The following is a 16,493-nucleotide window of genomic DNA, read 5'->3' as shown; positions in this document are numbered from 1 at the left end:
TATCTACTTAGTATCTGTTTGATCTCTCCAACATGGCTGCAAGTAGTTTGGCTTTTAATTGGCACACTGACAAAAACCTAATCGGTGAACATTTCATAAAAATGTGGGACATTTCCATGAATTCTAGATGAGCAACTTTCTCATACAAAGGCCCATATGTGGGCATTCTGTTCCCTATGGTACTGAGACCTAAGATATCTCATGAATGCCTAAAAAAGGGGGAGGGCACCATATTTCATTGAAAGTCATAGGTTTAATAATATTTTGATGAACTTTAATACCTCAGATTGAAAGCTTATTGAAGCTCAGGACTCTATTTAAAAAGATCTTTTAGGAAACAGGCATTCAAAAAGCAATGGACATGTGAATGGATTGATTTGGTGGTACAAAAATAGATACTCAGATACTTATCTCAGCCAGTCAAAATATCTTTCAAACAAGTAAATGCCATTTTGAAACTTATAAACATATTACCTTTACGGCCAAGAAACATTTTAGTCATCCCTCCAAGATCCCTCTTTTTTATTGTTACAGTAAAACCTTTTGTAGCAGGTTTTCAATTTCTTATCCTTTTAATCTTTATTGTGAACCCATCTCAGTCACTTGTCAAGCTCTCTTTAGAACCAATGACAACAGCATGCCACCAAAGGCTAACCTCCTGAACATTCAGTATTCCCAGCATACAGCGCAAGCATGCCACATCCCTGTGGTTTTGTTTATCTCCAAGGAAAGTCAGCCAAAGAGCACCTCTGCCTCCCATGTGATTTCCACTGTTGCCAGTACAAACAAGAAGTACACAGAGGAAGTACTTAACGAGATACAATTCCTACATACTGGCAATAGAGGTAACATTCACAGACATATGGTTAGAAATTTTTGTGTCTAATGCATCTGGAGGGCAAGTCTTTTCCCAACTCAGTTTTCATGCTTTGTTCAGGCAACCCTGCTTGGGGAAAAAAATTTAGTCATTTATCATCCATGTCTTCTTTCTCTGGTATCCAGATTTATCATTCTTCACCAGGTTAAATTATTTATCCTTCACATTTAGAAAATTAAGGGTGGGGGAATGAAGCTGATGTAGAAAAAGGGAATGCTTGAGTAATTATACAACTTCCCCTTGCAAAAATTAAAAAGACAGCACAGCCCTAGGAGCTGATTGGTGCACAGTCTTCAAGAACCAGTTTTACATAATCACTTGGGAGTAAAGCAGTTTGCACTAAAAAAAAAAGAAATCTTAACTGTGAAATTCACAAAGTTAACCAATCTAAAAAAACTACTAAATTGCATAAAGGTTAAGTATAGCAATGGAAATGAATAAATATGGAGTTCATACCTACACCTATGTATATAAGAAAATATACTACTATCAGTAGAAATGGTTCTGCATAATCTTCTAAAAAGCAAGCCAAATATCCCTAATTTTATCTATGTATAAGGGGTATCTAACTGTTCAAAGACTGGAAGGTTCAAAAGATCATCAATCCATTGCATTATTGAGGATAGCCTTTATCTATCAGAAAGCCAATGTGGTATAGCAGTTGAAAGTGTAGGACTGAGATTCAGGAGATCTGGGTTCTAGTCCCCACTCAGCTCACTGGGTGACTTTGGACCAGTCAAAGACTCTAAGCCCAACCTACCTCACAGGGTTCTTGTTGTGAGGATAAGATTGAGAGGAGATTTATGTAAGCCACCTTGAGTTCCCTGAAAAGGAAAAAAAAAGTGGGATATAAATATAATAAATAAATCCAGCATTACAGTATCAGTCATCTAGCTTTAGTAAGGGCACAGAAAATTCACTTACTTTGATCTTGTGTCAGAGTCCAAGAAGTAGTAATATAATTAAATAGAAAATGTACATCCGTAAATATTTAAGAGTTTTCCAATGTAAGATTTCTCTGTATTAAAACCTCTTCTCAAAAGGAGGCAGCTGTATTAAAACCTCTTCTCAAAAGGAGGCACATTACCAAAACATATGAGTCAAGGAAGCAGTAGCTCTATCATATCTCTACCAATTATCCAACATAGCTTCTATGAAAAGTCACTGTGGCGTCAAAAGAAGCTTCAACTGCATATAGCATAACCTAAGGTCCAAAGATGCTTCTGAAATATATGCTAATGCAACAATCCCTTAGTTAGCAGATATAGGACAATCTAATTCTTTATACCATTCTTGTTTAGGACCCAGTGAATTGTATTTGTCCACCAACAGTAAGTATTTACGCAACCATATTGTAGGTTGATAGGACTAATCAGTCTTGACAAGTAATTCCAAAAGGTTAGAAGACTCTGAAGCAGAAAAATCTGCAGAGCTAAACCATGATTCTAACAAATGTTTTAACAGAACATATTGCCATTTTGTCATTGCAGGCAGATCATATTTAATATGAAGAGTGAAAATGACAGGTATGACATAATCTTTCAATAAGTGATCCAATGCAAACATTTGCTTAAGCATTTAAGTGCTCAATATTAAAGTTTTCTCACCTAATGTTAATTCTGGATTTTCCTATAAGGTCAATTCAGCATAAAAATCTGGATCAAACATCAATTGGCATGCCACCATATACTGTACACCTCTTATTGCTGCAGCTACTTGTTTTTATGTATTAGGAACCAAGTGCAATCCATTTGGAGAGAGCGTCCAGACATGAGCATGTACATTTCATCAGAACCTCAGCCATCTTGTCAAATTATTATGCTTTTGCTTTATAATAGGAATTAGGAGGTGTCTCATTTGAATTTGATCTATCTACCTATGCAGTAGGTGGGCTTAGACAAGTCATAGGGACACACGGGAACATAGGAAGCTGCCTTATACTGTGTCAGACCATTGAGTCATGTGTTCTGATATTAACAGCAGTAACTGGTGGTGGCTCTCCAGAGTTTCAGGCATGTTTCTTCTGCATGTGAGGCAGGTGATTTGCCCTTAAGCTACGCCTCTGTCACTCAGACTCAGCATCTGCCCTTCGCCAACATCAGCAGTATGGGACAAAGCTAGCTTTACACAGTTGCATGAACTGCAGTTAGATTATGTGTATTGTATATGAAAGCACTATACAAATGTAATGAGGATGGTCGTGGTTATGCCAATCATAGTGATTCAATTCGTACAGTACAAGTAACAGGCATCTACATTTGGTTTCAATACTTGCAGTGCAGCTTAGCCCGAGGTTATTGTGCACAGAATTACAGCCATGGTCAACAATGGAACCAAAAGACCAAATACAGTGCTGGCTAATTCATGGAACATCAACAAGAACAGGATTTCCCATTCCAGTCACCTGGCATTTTTTAATGTGAAGATCTCAGAATTCCAGGCCTTTACAGGAGCAACGTTAAGGCACACAACCACTCTGAATTGCCATCCATCCTCTGCACTGAAAGCTATTTTCATTGGGCTGATGTAATTCATGAGTTTTCCTTGACTTAATAAATATTACTGCAACTATAAGATGTATTACACCTCCTTCTAAAGTCAAGGCAGCATTTCCACTGAAAACAAGTTGGATTGTTCCCAAAGTGTTTCTTCCCATTAATGTTCTTCTTTTCTTGTTCATTATCCAATCAAATAAAATGGGAGGGCACTAAAGTAATCCCATAAAACAGTGTGCATGCATGATGTAGAAAGTCTTCTTATCTGCTGAGCACTTTAGTTCCAAGGCTGAACATTTTTTGTTCTCCTGCAGTGCACAGGAATCCAGCTGGTTTGGCCAGACTATGAAAATAAGGTTCAAATGAACCAATGTAACTGCCATTTAAAAGTAGAGACCAAACCAGACACAACAAACCACAGAACAGTCAGAGTAACTTGTCGTAATTCATGTGTGTGGAATCTGACTGCAACAGTTTTTGCCAAGTACTAAATTTCTGGCCTTCACAATTCCTCGCAGAGCATCAGATTTTGAAAGGCTGCTGATAACAACTATTTCTGGTTACAAGGGTGTATCAGTTAATTGTTGCATACATATTATCATATGTATATAAATCCGTACATGTTAGCAGAGCTTGGTGTGGACTTGTTGTGTGGATACAGTATTAAGACAATTACAGATGATTTGGTCCAGGACTTACTGATGCACATGGACTGGGCTACTTCCACACCCCAGTTCAAAGCACACCAAAGGTTTCCAAGCAGGACAAACACTCACCACATAAGAATCTGCCATTATTCCATCTATCTCAGTATCAACTGGTAGAACTCTCCAGGTTTTCAGACAGGAGCCTTTCTCAGTCCTTAGAGGTGCCATGGATTAAATGTGAGAATTTCTGAATGCAAAGCACTAAGCTAGAGCCTTTCCACAATTCTGGCTTTGGTTTATGAAACTGACCACATGCAAGTGTTGACCACTAGCCACTTGAAGCAACATTTCTTCAAAGTGAAAGAGATGAAGCACTGGATTGGAAACTTTCCAGACAGAACATACACCCTGATACCTCTTCCCATTAATAATATGACCTGTTGATCCAGTTGCTGCAGTATTATTTCTGGGTTATTGCCAGAAGCTACCCTTGTTTAAAAAAGGCTCTGACCGGGGGTCTCTTTCTCCCTGGAATTATACCTCATACATACTCAGTTCTAAGACTGGTTCACCTTGATCCCTGGTGGCTAAATAAACCATATACTCCCAGAAGAACTCCAGCCTCTTGCTGTACAACAACTGTTACCAGGCTACTACAATTCTCTGTCTTCTCTGGAATCCTGTTCCTGCCTTCCTTAATCCAACCTAGCCTGATTCTACCACCACCTTGCTCCTAGCCTCGTTTCTTCTGGTCTGCTCTACTTATCCCTTTCAAAATGACAAACCCAGATTTTGCATTTTACTATTCATATTACTTTTGCTGTCTGTTCTGTAAGCAATAGCAAATCAAATAATGCATCAATTTCCAAAGAAGAGAAACTTTACAATTATCATCATTCTCTTATTGTTGGTGAAGGTCAATTTCAAATCCCACTTTATTATGGTTCTTTCTTTTTATATTTCAAGAGTATAAAAAATAGCTAGATAATCAAAATTATACTTCCATCCAGGTTTTACATTGTTCATAAAGGAATTAACATTGTTCACACCTACATTACTACAGTTGTGTTATAAAAATGGAATTTCAATGTCAGAAAAGTTGATCAAAAATATTATAGAATAAGCAGAACAGAGCAAAAGATGAATATAGCCCTCACTGCAGCATTTCTGATACAATAAACCAGCATGTTACTCTTCTGTTAAAACAGGACACTAGATTAAAAAAAAATGTCAAAAGCATCCAGACCAAATTTAAGGATCAAAGGATTTTCACATTCCCAAGTCACATTCTTTATTATACACATAAGCATTTCAATGGCAATGCTGTGTGTGTGTGTGTGTGTGTGTGTGTGTGTGTGTGAATACATGACCCATAACAGAATGTCAGCAAACTGCTAATGCATCCACAAAATTGCACAAAAATTAAAAATAAAAAGCAAGAAATCCCAATGAAGTTTTATACTGTTCATTTTACTTTAATTTTATTTGTAGACATGTTATTGTAAAATTGTACATTATTTTATTATGTGTTTAATCAATTTATAAATAAATTGGAGAAAAAACACTTTACCGTATGTTCTAGAACAATTCAATAGATTACAGGGGAAGTATACACTTTGCATAAAAAGACCATATTAACAGATGTCCTATGACATTAATATATTTTCTTTAATTTTCAATTTCCCAAGTTGAAAGACTCAAATTAAAAATGAAAAGAATTTGCAACACTGCATTGGTTATCATTTGGCTTCTGGGCCAAAACTGATTACTTTTAAAGTCCATAAACAGCTTGGACTTTGAATATTTTAAGGACTGTGTCTTCCAGTATCTGTCTGTCTGTGCTCCAATGCCTGTTGGACAGATACTTCTCCATGGCTCATCTCTGACAGAGGTCTGGTTGATGGGGATATGAAAAACAGCCTGCTCAGTGGTCATGACCGTATTATGGAATCCTTTTTCTGTGAGGTTCAGTTGGCCTTCCTTCTTGTCATCTTTCTTCTTTTATACTTCAACAGGCTTTTTATTCCTGTACTTTTTATTCCAGTAGATAATTTCATCTCCCATGCCTATCCTGTCTGTTCAACCTGTCAGTCTATTATCATATAGTTTTTGATATTTTCATTTTATAATGGGTCTTAATTGCTGGAAGCCCCCTTGAGGAGTGTGTAAGGATAAATATCAATTTGTCTAGTTTTACTGTACTTGTTAAGTGGCCCACTTCACCTGTGCTTCTTCCCTTTTATATCTTTATCAAATGATAGCAACTGGAAAAAAATAGCCATCACATACTTCCTGGATGAATGACAGGTAAAATAGCTTCACACTCCCAAATTTCTTTCAGTATACCTGGCATACAAATGAAAACAAAGTTAATGAAAATTAAGGTTTAAAAGTTCCAGAAGAGCTGAACAGAAGCACAAGTCCTCAAGAGAGGTCTGGAAAATTAGTAAGTTTTCTATTTTAAAAGGCTACTGGAAATTCTCCAGCAATAACAGAAACTCAGTAGCTAATTAGACAAACAGACCACTCTATAAATATCTATTATAACAACACAGACATTGACTAGACAATGAGAAAAAGTCTCATGGGCAACTCCCCTGCCCCTTTCTTCCAGTTACAAAATGGATACCCTCAAAGGGGAATCTACTAATACAAGGTGGGACTGTGAAGCTTCCCTAAAGATCTTTTGGTACTGATAGATCATTAGAACCGGCCAACAGAACTAGCCTGTGGTGAAGCCCCTTACTAGTCCCAAGGCACTGTTTGCTTGCAATCTTGGCAGTGCTGTAGGCCTGGCCATTCGAATGGGGGCTTCTCATCATGTGGATTCACATTTTTGTCCCATACTTGTAGGTCCTCTTTCTTTGTATCTAAAGTTATAAATCTTCAGGAAAGCCAAAGGGATGCCGTCCCCTCACCCCATGAGCCATAATCTACAGATTCCCACTGTAATTTTTTAAAGACTGTTCAGAAACGATGGCAAAATGCAACAGCCAGGTTAATAATTGGGACCAGAAATTTCAAATATGTAAAACCTGCACGGAGTGCCTTTCTGAGTCCAACTCAAGGTGCTAATTCTAATGTATAATGACTAATACTGCTTGGGATTACAATAACCGACAGCACTCCTCTCCTGATCAAAATGCACTCAGCTGCTACAATTTACATTTGAGGACTTTTTTCAACTGCTACCTCCAAACGACGTTCAGAGGGAAGCAACGAGGACAAAGACCTTCTCAGTGGTGCCCCTCAATTATGGAATGATCTCCCCACTGAGGACCAGCTTGCACCAATACAGGGCAAGGCCCTCTACTCCCAGGCATTTAATGGCATGTGATGGAACAGTTCAACTGCTTTAACAGTTCCGTTTTTATTAAAATTGTTTTAAGCTGTTTAAACTGCTTTAAATTTTATATATTAGAATTTTAGGTTATATTTTATTGTATTCATATTTTATTGTCATTACTTATTTATTATTGTACTTCCGTTTATGAATGATTGTAAGAGTCCAAGAAAGTTTCAGCTGATCAGCAATATCGAAATGAAATAATGACGATGAAGAAAAAAGAAAAAGAAGTATTTAGTATTTGTAGAACCCAGAATACGAACCAGAGCATTTGGCCACTATTCTGCCCATTTTTATTGTGACAAACTAACCTGCTTCCATCTTTCAGTGTTTTGCCCAATACTGAAGTCACAGTGATGGCTATCAAATTTTTTTTAAAAAAAGCCAACACCTTGTTCAGATAAAGTTAATCATTATTAAAGCTATACAGCAATGGACAGGAATATGTTGGAGAAACTGTTGGGTTAATTAAGCTCTGCAAAATAGCCCAAAGTTGTTATTCCCATTTTGCCAGAGTGGAAGGTTAGAGCAGTATATGTCACCTCTGCAGTATACTCCACTGGTATATGTTACTGGTATAGCGGTGTGATGTTTTAGGGAAATACAGATGGGGTATGATGCTGATACTAGCAGTAGTGCAGTTTATCAAGGACTAGGGACTTCACCAGATTGCCAATAGAGAAATCAAATATGTCATGTAATTGGAATCAGAAGGTGAAGAAACTGTATTCTTGCTGCCTAAACAAGGCCAGGAGCCGAGTGCAGTAAGGACCATTAGCTCTTAATTTCCAAAGTCACAGTCAGGCTGAAAAAGATCACCAACAGAAACATGGTGCCAAAATACAACTTAAGTAACAGCCTTGAAGAATTTGAAGTCCACATAAAGAACAGATTTGCATTGCTCAACTTAACTGACAGCAAGCCAAAAGAACTATGAAATGAAACCAGATGCATTATTAGAGACAGATGGCAAAAGACAATTCTCTAATGACAAGAAAAAATAAACTTAAATGGATGACAGAAGATACACAGTTGCAAAGGACAGGTGAGAAGCAAAAGCAAATGGTGACAAAAAATAGGTTCAGAATCTTGAATGCAACTTTCCAGTGAGTATCACTCAGAGACAAAAAGAACTATTAGAATCAGTACAAAGAAACAGAAAAAAGCAACAAAGGGGGAAAAACAAGAGACTTCTTCCAGAAGGTTCAAGAAATCAACAGGAAATTCAAGGGGAAGAGGCACTTGAGATCCTACCACAAATATACATTGGATACTGAAAGGCACCAAAGCATTTCCAGAAAAGATCAGTCTATGCTGTACAGGCTACAGCAAAGCCTTTGAATGTGTGAATGATGAGAAGCTATAAATGGTCCAGAAAGAAATGGGTGTGACTCAGCACTTGAGTGTCCTGATTCACTGACACCACTGACAACAACCTACAGTTAGGACAGAATACAGAGAAACATATGTATCTCCATCAATTCAGATGGAGATTGCAGCCAAGAAACCCAAAGAAGACAGAGCTTTAGAAGGCTCAGCAATTAAGGAGCTAGAAAAGATCATCAAGTGTAAGAATGTTTCACTAGAGACCAAGGTCAGGCTCATTCAAACCATTGTATTCCCAATCACATTGTATGTGTGCGAAAGCTGGACAGTGATGTATTATTCATTTTAAATGAACTGAAATGTTTAGCTGTTGCAATAGGCCCACATGAAGCATCATGCCAATCTCTCTTAGTACAAGTCTTGGAGCAGAAACAGTGCCATACAACTCCTCGGAAATTAATTATTTGTAAAGCTACCTGAGTCTACTGTGTGTTGCCTACACACAGCTTAGAAGGGGACTACAGGTTGAGTAAATCATCCCCTACCCATATTAACCATGTTCTCATACTTGTAATAGCTGTTAGCCCAAGAGCCTTCTACACTGGTAACAATAGTCAGAGAGAGCCCTAACAACCATTAAACAGAACAGAAATGTCAAGGAAAGAGTCTTCTCAATCACCAAATCTACCAAAAATGGTGGGTCTGTTTCTAATGATACTAAGAAGCTACTGCTTCTCCTGTGCACATATATACAATACATGCTATCCCAGAAAAAAATAGGCAATTCCAAAGAAAAACCATTGCTGCAGTTCAAAATTCAAGCCATGTAAATCTTGTATTTTAGCTGGTGTAAAAATAGTGTGATAAAAATGTGAAAAGTAAAGTGAGTAGTCCAGGCTCCTCTAGAATTCTAAACTCTGACTAAGTATGCCCATTTCTTCCACTCCTAAAAACGCACCACACAGGGTTCACTGCTACTTGGTAGAGTTGTCTTTCCCAACCGACAACTCTAGTGCTGGACTTCAGGCCGAACTATCTTGGCCAACTGTGAGAAATACTGGGTCATATTGTTCAAAAATCTGGAGGGCACCAGGCAATGAGAAGAAAGTGCTAGACCAGTGCTCACTACTGCTTCAAAGATGAAGAAAATTATTCTTGACAAGTCATATGAATTGTAAATGTTCAGGGCGATGATGCCATACAATTTCCAATATTATATTCTTAAGAGTGTGGTATTGTGTTTATTCATTTGTAGTTTTTTTCTTCTTCTTCTCCTGTTACACCAAATAAAATTTTGTTATTCATGATGCTTCCTGAATCCAGCACTCTTCAGCATTACTGCAGTTCAATTTCAGGATCTTCTGTTCTGTGTAGGCTTTTAAATGTTGTAGAATAGGACACTAAGCAATGAAGCTCACATATAAGAAAAGTGCAGGTGTGTGTTAGAGAGATGCCATGCCCACAAATTGCAACCACAAATGACTGTGCATTGCAACTTTGCTCAGCAGTATTACAAAAGCATCAGGTCACAAATAAATAAGCATTATTCAGCCAGTATAATGCTTATTTATTCACCCCGTCTTACAAGTTTATGCAGATTAATGTTACAGCAAACAGCAGAATAACAAAATATGATTGGAAATGATACCTAGTCATCTGAGACAGCAGTAGAATAAAGTAACAATACAAAACAGATTTGTCCACAATTGCCAGAGGGTCTCCTGAGTTTAGCAACTAAACTTGTGTAAGAATTATATTATCATGTACTAGCCTATCCTGTTCTATTAACAGTCAGTAAAACAACTAATATATTGACCGTCAATAGAGTACACACACACAGGGTTCAAAAACAAGTAACATATGAAACTGCCTGACCAGTATCATATTCATAGCTGTCCACTCCATCCCAGAGCTCAACTAACATGTGGGTTATTCATTAGTGTTTTCTAACCAAAGGTACATCACCAATACATACTTGTGTTTCCTCCATCATCACAATGTAAAAACCAAGGAAAAACTACAGAAATATTACACTGAAGAGTAATGTGAATGGAAGGTGCGTCCCTCCTGAAATTCACGAAGTTACACTGCAATACAGAACTTTCCAGAAGGATTTTAAAAGACTAAAGCAAATAAGCATATTGTTTTTGAAAATGAACTATTCCATCTAAAAAGACAGCCTGCTATATCTCACATAAAAAAGAAACAATTCTTTCCCAATTTCATAGTTAACCCATTAAAATCACTGCAGTAGGTACCAGCAGAATCCGTGGCTTCAAAATGCAATTCAAAAGGCAAGACCAGTATCCCAACAAGTTCCAGCAAGGACTTCCGGGGGGGAGGGGGGCATAAATGATCTTGACAGACATACAAGGATTAACATGAGGAGAAGGAACTCCCACTGAAATTAATAGGGGCTTTTTTTCTACGTGAAATCTGAATCAGATTTTTTCCTAGCCCAATCTGAATCAGAACTGGAGCAGAAGACAAAGGCCCCACTAATTTCACACTAGGGTTTTAATCCAGCTCAGGTTTTTTGTGCTCATTTTTTGAGTAAAAACACCTATCCCATCCCAAAGTAGCTGTGCACTATGCAATAAGGGTAATGTGCAGCTTGCACTGAAGCCAACAGATTCCACGACCTTTGCTTTCAGGAGCTTTCAAAACCTTTTATGGGCATTTTGGTGGAATTATTTTCAGAAGTTTTTCCAAAGGATAGAGCTACATTGGGGAAGGAAAAAATATGTACATGGACGCTGAATGAGAAAAAAGGAGAACAAGTATTAGTTCCCACTTCAAGGCCTCCTTCAACTCTGGAAATTTCTTAGTGCCTTGGCAGTCTCTTGTAGTTAATAATGCCCCATACCATGTCAACTCCCTAATGGATGGAACAATAATAATTCAGGATTTAACACAGCATAACTAGTTGTGTATTCTTCCTGCACTGTCATGCATTTTATTCATTTAGGTGTTTATACTCCACCCAGAAATTACTTGTTATTCAGCAAATTGAAATGATACATAAATGATTGATATGAATGACTGGCTTGAGTAGATTGCAGGTCTGATTTTGGTTTAGTTAATCTCAGCCAGGTTCTCAGTGGTGCTGTCGCAATTCACAGAAATTCCAAAATGTCATGTCCATGCCAGCTCCATTCAGATCCTCCAAGCTCAAGGCTGTTGCTTCCTATATGGATTCAATCTATCTCATATTTGGTCATCCTTTTCAGTTTTGCTTTAGACTTTCCCTAATATGATTGCCTTCTCCAGAAAGTATTATCATAATGTCTGATAACCTCACTTTTGTGATTTTTGCTTCCAGGTAAACTTATGGCTTTATTTGATCTAGGACCCACTTGTTTGTCTTTTAGTCAGTTCAAAGGCACTCTTCCAGCACTTCCCATGTTTCGATGGGATCAATTTTCTTCCTGTCAGCTTTCACACACATACATGGTGACTGGGAAAACAATGGTTTGAATGATCCTGACCTTGGTCTCTAGTGAAACATCCTTACATTCAATCATCTTTTTTAGTTCCTTCATTGCTGCCCTTTCAAGGCTCAGTCTTTGAATTTCTTGGCTGCAATCTCCATCTGAATTGATGACTGAGTTGAGGCATGCAAATTCTTTCATCATTTCAATTTCTTAATTATTAGAAGTAAAGTTCCGTAATACTTCTGTGGACACGATTTTTGTTTTCCTAACATGCAGCTGCAGTCCTTTTGTATTTTCTTCTTTCACTTTTATCAGGAGGTGTGTCAATTTATTGCTGCCAGTAGTATGGCATCATCTGCATTTCTTAAATTAGAGATGTTGCTTCTGCCAAATTTCACTCCACCCTCTGATTTTAATCCAGCTTTCCCTATGATATGTTCTGCATACAGACTGAACAGATAGGGAGATAAAATGCATCCTTGTCTAACACCTTTGCCTATGGGAAACCATTCTGTTTCTTTGTACTCTGTCCTAACTGTAGGTTCTTGTCAATGATAGATTACGAATCAGGACAATCAAGTGCCAAGGCACACCCATTTCTTTTGGGACACAAAGGCTTTGCTGTAGCCTATACAGCATAGACTGATCCCTTCTGAAAATTCTTTGGTGTATTCCAGTAGGCAACATATATTTGCAGTATGATCCTGAATGCCTCTTCCTTTTGGACAACTGGCATTTCCTGCTCCATATGGGGTAGTATTCTTTCTTGCAACACTTCAAGCATTTCACTGACATTGGAGTTTAATGCAATGGTCCTATGGTTTCCGCATTCTTTTGCATCTCTTTTCATGAGGGTCAGAACACATATTGAAGGCTTCCAGTCATTGTTTTGTTTTCCATATTTGTTGACACGTGTTTGTGAAGATGTGGACTGATTCATTTTTTGGAGCTTGGAATAGTTCTATCGGTATCTTATCTACTTCAGGTGCTTTACTCTGCTTTCAGAGCAGCTTTCACTTCACTAATACCGCAGGTTCTTCAAAGCACAGGTGGTCCTCAGGTTACAAACAAGATCCATTCCTGAGAAAATGGAAATGTGTCCTTCATTCAAGTTTGTGTGTAAGTTGGCTCACACATAGCCCTCTACATTCACAGGGGCCAGGGGCACAGGAACCCCATGAAAGTGGAAAAACCTGAAATATCTCTATCCACCCCCTTCTCACCACTGCCTTCTTTTTGCAGCAATGAAATGTTGAAGAGATTGTTGCTTTTTTCTATTTATTTGCACTAATCATTGTAATAGTTCTTTTTGTCTCTACGTGATACTCACTGGAAAGTTGCATTCAGGATTCTGACCCTATTCCTGTCATGATTTGCTTTTGCTTCTCACCTGTTCTTTGCAACTGTGTTTCTTCTGTCATCCATTCATGAATTCTTTCTCGTTGTTACAGGAATTGTCTCATAGCATCCGTCTCCAATAATGTCTCTGGCTTCAGTCATAGTTCTTCTGGCTCATGGTCAATAAGTTGAACAATGCAAATCTGTTCTTTATATGGACTTCAAGTTCTTCAGGGATATTACTTAAGTCATATATTGGCACTATGTTTCTGTTGGTGATCTTTTTCAGCTGGACTCTGATTTTTGAAAATAAGAGCTGATGGTCACTACCACCAGTCTGCTCCTGGTCTTGTTTAGGCAGCAAGAATACACTTTCTTCACCTTCTGATTCCAGTTACATAATATATTTGATTTCTGTACTTTCCATCTGATGACATACAGGCAACCATTCGACTGTGTGATTGCTCTAAGTATGTGTTTGCAAGGAACAAGTTGTTGGTTTCACAAAATTCTACACATCTTTCTCCTGCTTCATTTGTTATTTCTTGGCCAAATTTACCTACAACATTTAGTCCTGCTTTGTTTCCTACTTTTGCATTCATCACCTAGGATTAGCAGCATGTCCTCTTTTGGCATAGTATTTCCTCATGAACACCTATATTTTTTGTTTCTTTTTCTTCAGCATCTGTTTTTGGTGCAAAAACTTGAATGGTGGTTATGTTGATAGGTTTTCCATTAATTCTGATTGATATTAATTGGTCAGATTTTGCATTTGTAGCCCCTTACTGCCTGTGCTACCTTGCCTCAGTATTAAAGCCATTCTATTTCTTTTGAATTTGTCATGTCTGGACTAAAATACTTTCTGTTTTGGGGGGTTTTTTCTCATAATATTAGGATCTCATGGTCAACCAATTAAGCTTGATGATGGGAGATACTGGTCAGAGTCAAGAAGTATTTATTTATACAACACATACTTAAACTATGTGTTTAAGCATGCATTGTATAACACATATGTAGTGATGTCCACCTACAAAGGACAATTAGACAAACTGATAGAGCATAAAGCTATCAATGGCTCCTAGCCATGACCACATCATACTACCTCCGTGTGCCACACCTGCATGTAATAGTGTGAGGAAAGAATGTTTATTGAGAAGATCTCCTCTGTTTAGGAGAGCTTATTCCCAAGTAAGGGATGTAGGTGGCGCAGTGGTTTAAACTGCTGAGCTGCTGGGCTGGTTGATCGAAAGGTTGACAGTTCAAATCTGCACAATGGGGTGAGCTCCCATTTGTCCCAGCTCCTGCTAACCTTGCAGTTCAAAGCATGCAAATGCAAATAGATAAATATGTACCACTTCGGTGGGCAGGTAACAGTGTTCCGTGCACCTTGGTGTTTAGTCATGCCGGCCACATGACCACGGAGACTGTCTGCGGACAAACGCTGGCTCCCTTGGCTGGGAAACAGATAAGCACCGCCCCCTAGAGTCAGACATGACTGGACTGTAATGTCATGGGGAAACCTTTACCTTTACCTTTTTATTCCCAAGTAAAGTCTGAAACCTTGCAGCAAAATCTTATATATGTCTCCTCAGAAGCAAGCTTCACTGGGTTTAACAAAGCTTACTTCCAGAAAAGTAGGTATAGATTACAGACTTCTTTTTATACAAATAAAACTGCAAATGAGCCCAAGCCACTAATGGCAGCACAGTGACCTTGCATAATACTCACTACTTCAAATGCCACATGGCATCTTGAGGATACTCAAATTATCAGCAGCACATCAGGAGTTTTTTCTTCACACCAACATGCTTTTTATGCTTACTTATGTAGTCCTTTCAGCTGTTCACTATGATATACCTCACACTTAATACGTTAAGCACTTCTTTACAAGTAGTCATTTCAACAATTGAGGGAATAAAAAGAAAAAATGTGGAACACTATGTCCTGCTTCTTTTTGTTATCAGTTCACCTTTACCTTTGAGGAAAACAAGGTACTTGGCCTGTAACCTCATCCTTTATCCACTCAGGAACCAGATTATTGCCTCATAAAAGTTCATGGCAAAGCTATTAAAAATTAAAAGGACATTTTCCATCCTACAGAATGATTTGTTGCAAGGCAGAAATACTGGATTGATTGGACATGGTAAATGTCCTCAGTTTCTCTATCATTTTCATTCATTTAATAATTGTGCGAGATCTTCAGATGCTTGACCCAATACTTTTTCCACACTAGCACAAAACTAATCTTCTGTGGAATTTGTTTATCAAAACAGGAACAGAAAGAACAAGGGACAGAAAAAAACAGATGTGTAAGTAAGATGGGGGGAGGGGGGAAGAATAGGCTTCCTACTATCCTTCAGGAAAAACTAGGCGAATATTCCAAGTAGTTCGTGTGATTCAGAGTGGGTGGTAGAAAAAGGACAAACCAGACTGCAGCAACAATGAAAACTCTATCCAAAATTTGCATCCAAAGAGACTTCTACTAACATATGGTGGAAGTATGACTTTCTACAAATATCCTCTGCAGGCGCCAATTTTTCTCCTCCACCCAAGATGTGTCCAACAGCTCTAGTGGAATGAGCTCTTAAAAGTATTACTCAGGGTAGGCATCAGTCATGGTACACATTCTAATCCATCTCGTTAATGAGGAATCTGTCGTGTGACTGTATCATTTGGACCCTCAGAACAAATTGAATCCACCTATACGGACTCCTCATTGCCTGGTAGCATGCCCACACAGAGGCAGCTTTTCCGCTTTATTAACAAGTCCTGCATTCCCTCTGCTGGAAAGAAGCTACACTGCATCACTGATACAAAACAAAGTTACTGAAATATAATTATTCCAAAATATGTCATCTTGGAAAAAATGCATTGGCATTTTTTTTCCAAATACGAAATTCATACAGAAATTCATAAGTTTAGTAAGTTCTCCTCATGTAATTTATATTGCACAGTCCTCATTACTCTACTATCAAGATAATCTTGATATATCTAATGGCTACCCACAAAGAACTTTTAAATAAGGCAGTA

At 38.1% G+C, this 16,493-nt stretch overlaps 1 protein-coding gene across 13 annotated transcripts in view; it reads right to left on the bottom strand.

Moving 5' to 3' along the window:
• Positions 1–16,493, bottom strand: part of FOXP1 (forkhead box P1) — a 664,276-nt gene that overhangs the window by 579,896 nt on the left and 67,887 nt on the right. The window contains exon 1 of one of the 13 annotated variants that reach the window (XM_044452002.1): positions 1,638–1,696. The exons of the other annotated variants lie outside the window; for them this stretch is intronic. The gene's annotated coding sequence lies outside the window, so the exon portion shown is untranslated. Of the gene's footprint in view, positions 1–1,637; positions 1,697–16,493 lie in introns of those variants that run through there. 13 annotated transcript variants of the gene reach the window in all.

This window comes from Varanus komodoensis, unplaced genomic scaffold (genome assembly GCF_004798865.1).
Source record: "Varanus komodoensis strain SLA01 unplaced genomic scaffold, ASM479886v1 scaffold6_4, whole genome shotgun sequence".
In the NCBI taxonomy this organism is placed as follows: domain Eukaryota; kingdom Metazoa; phylum Chordata; class Lepidosauria; order Squamata; family Varanidae; genus Varanus; species Varanus komodoensis.
This window is presented reverse-complemented; position numbering and strand designations above follow the sequence as displayed.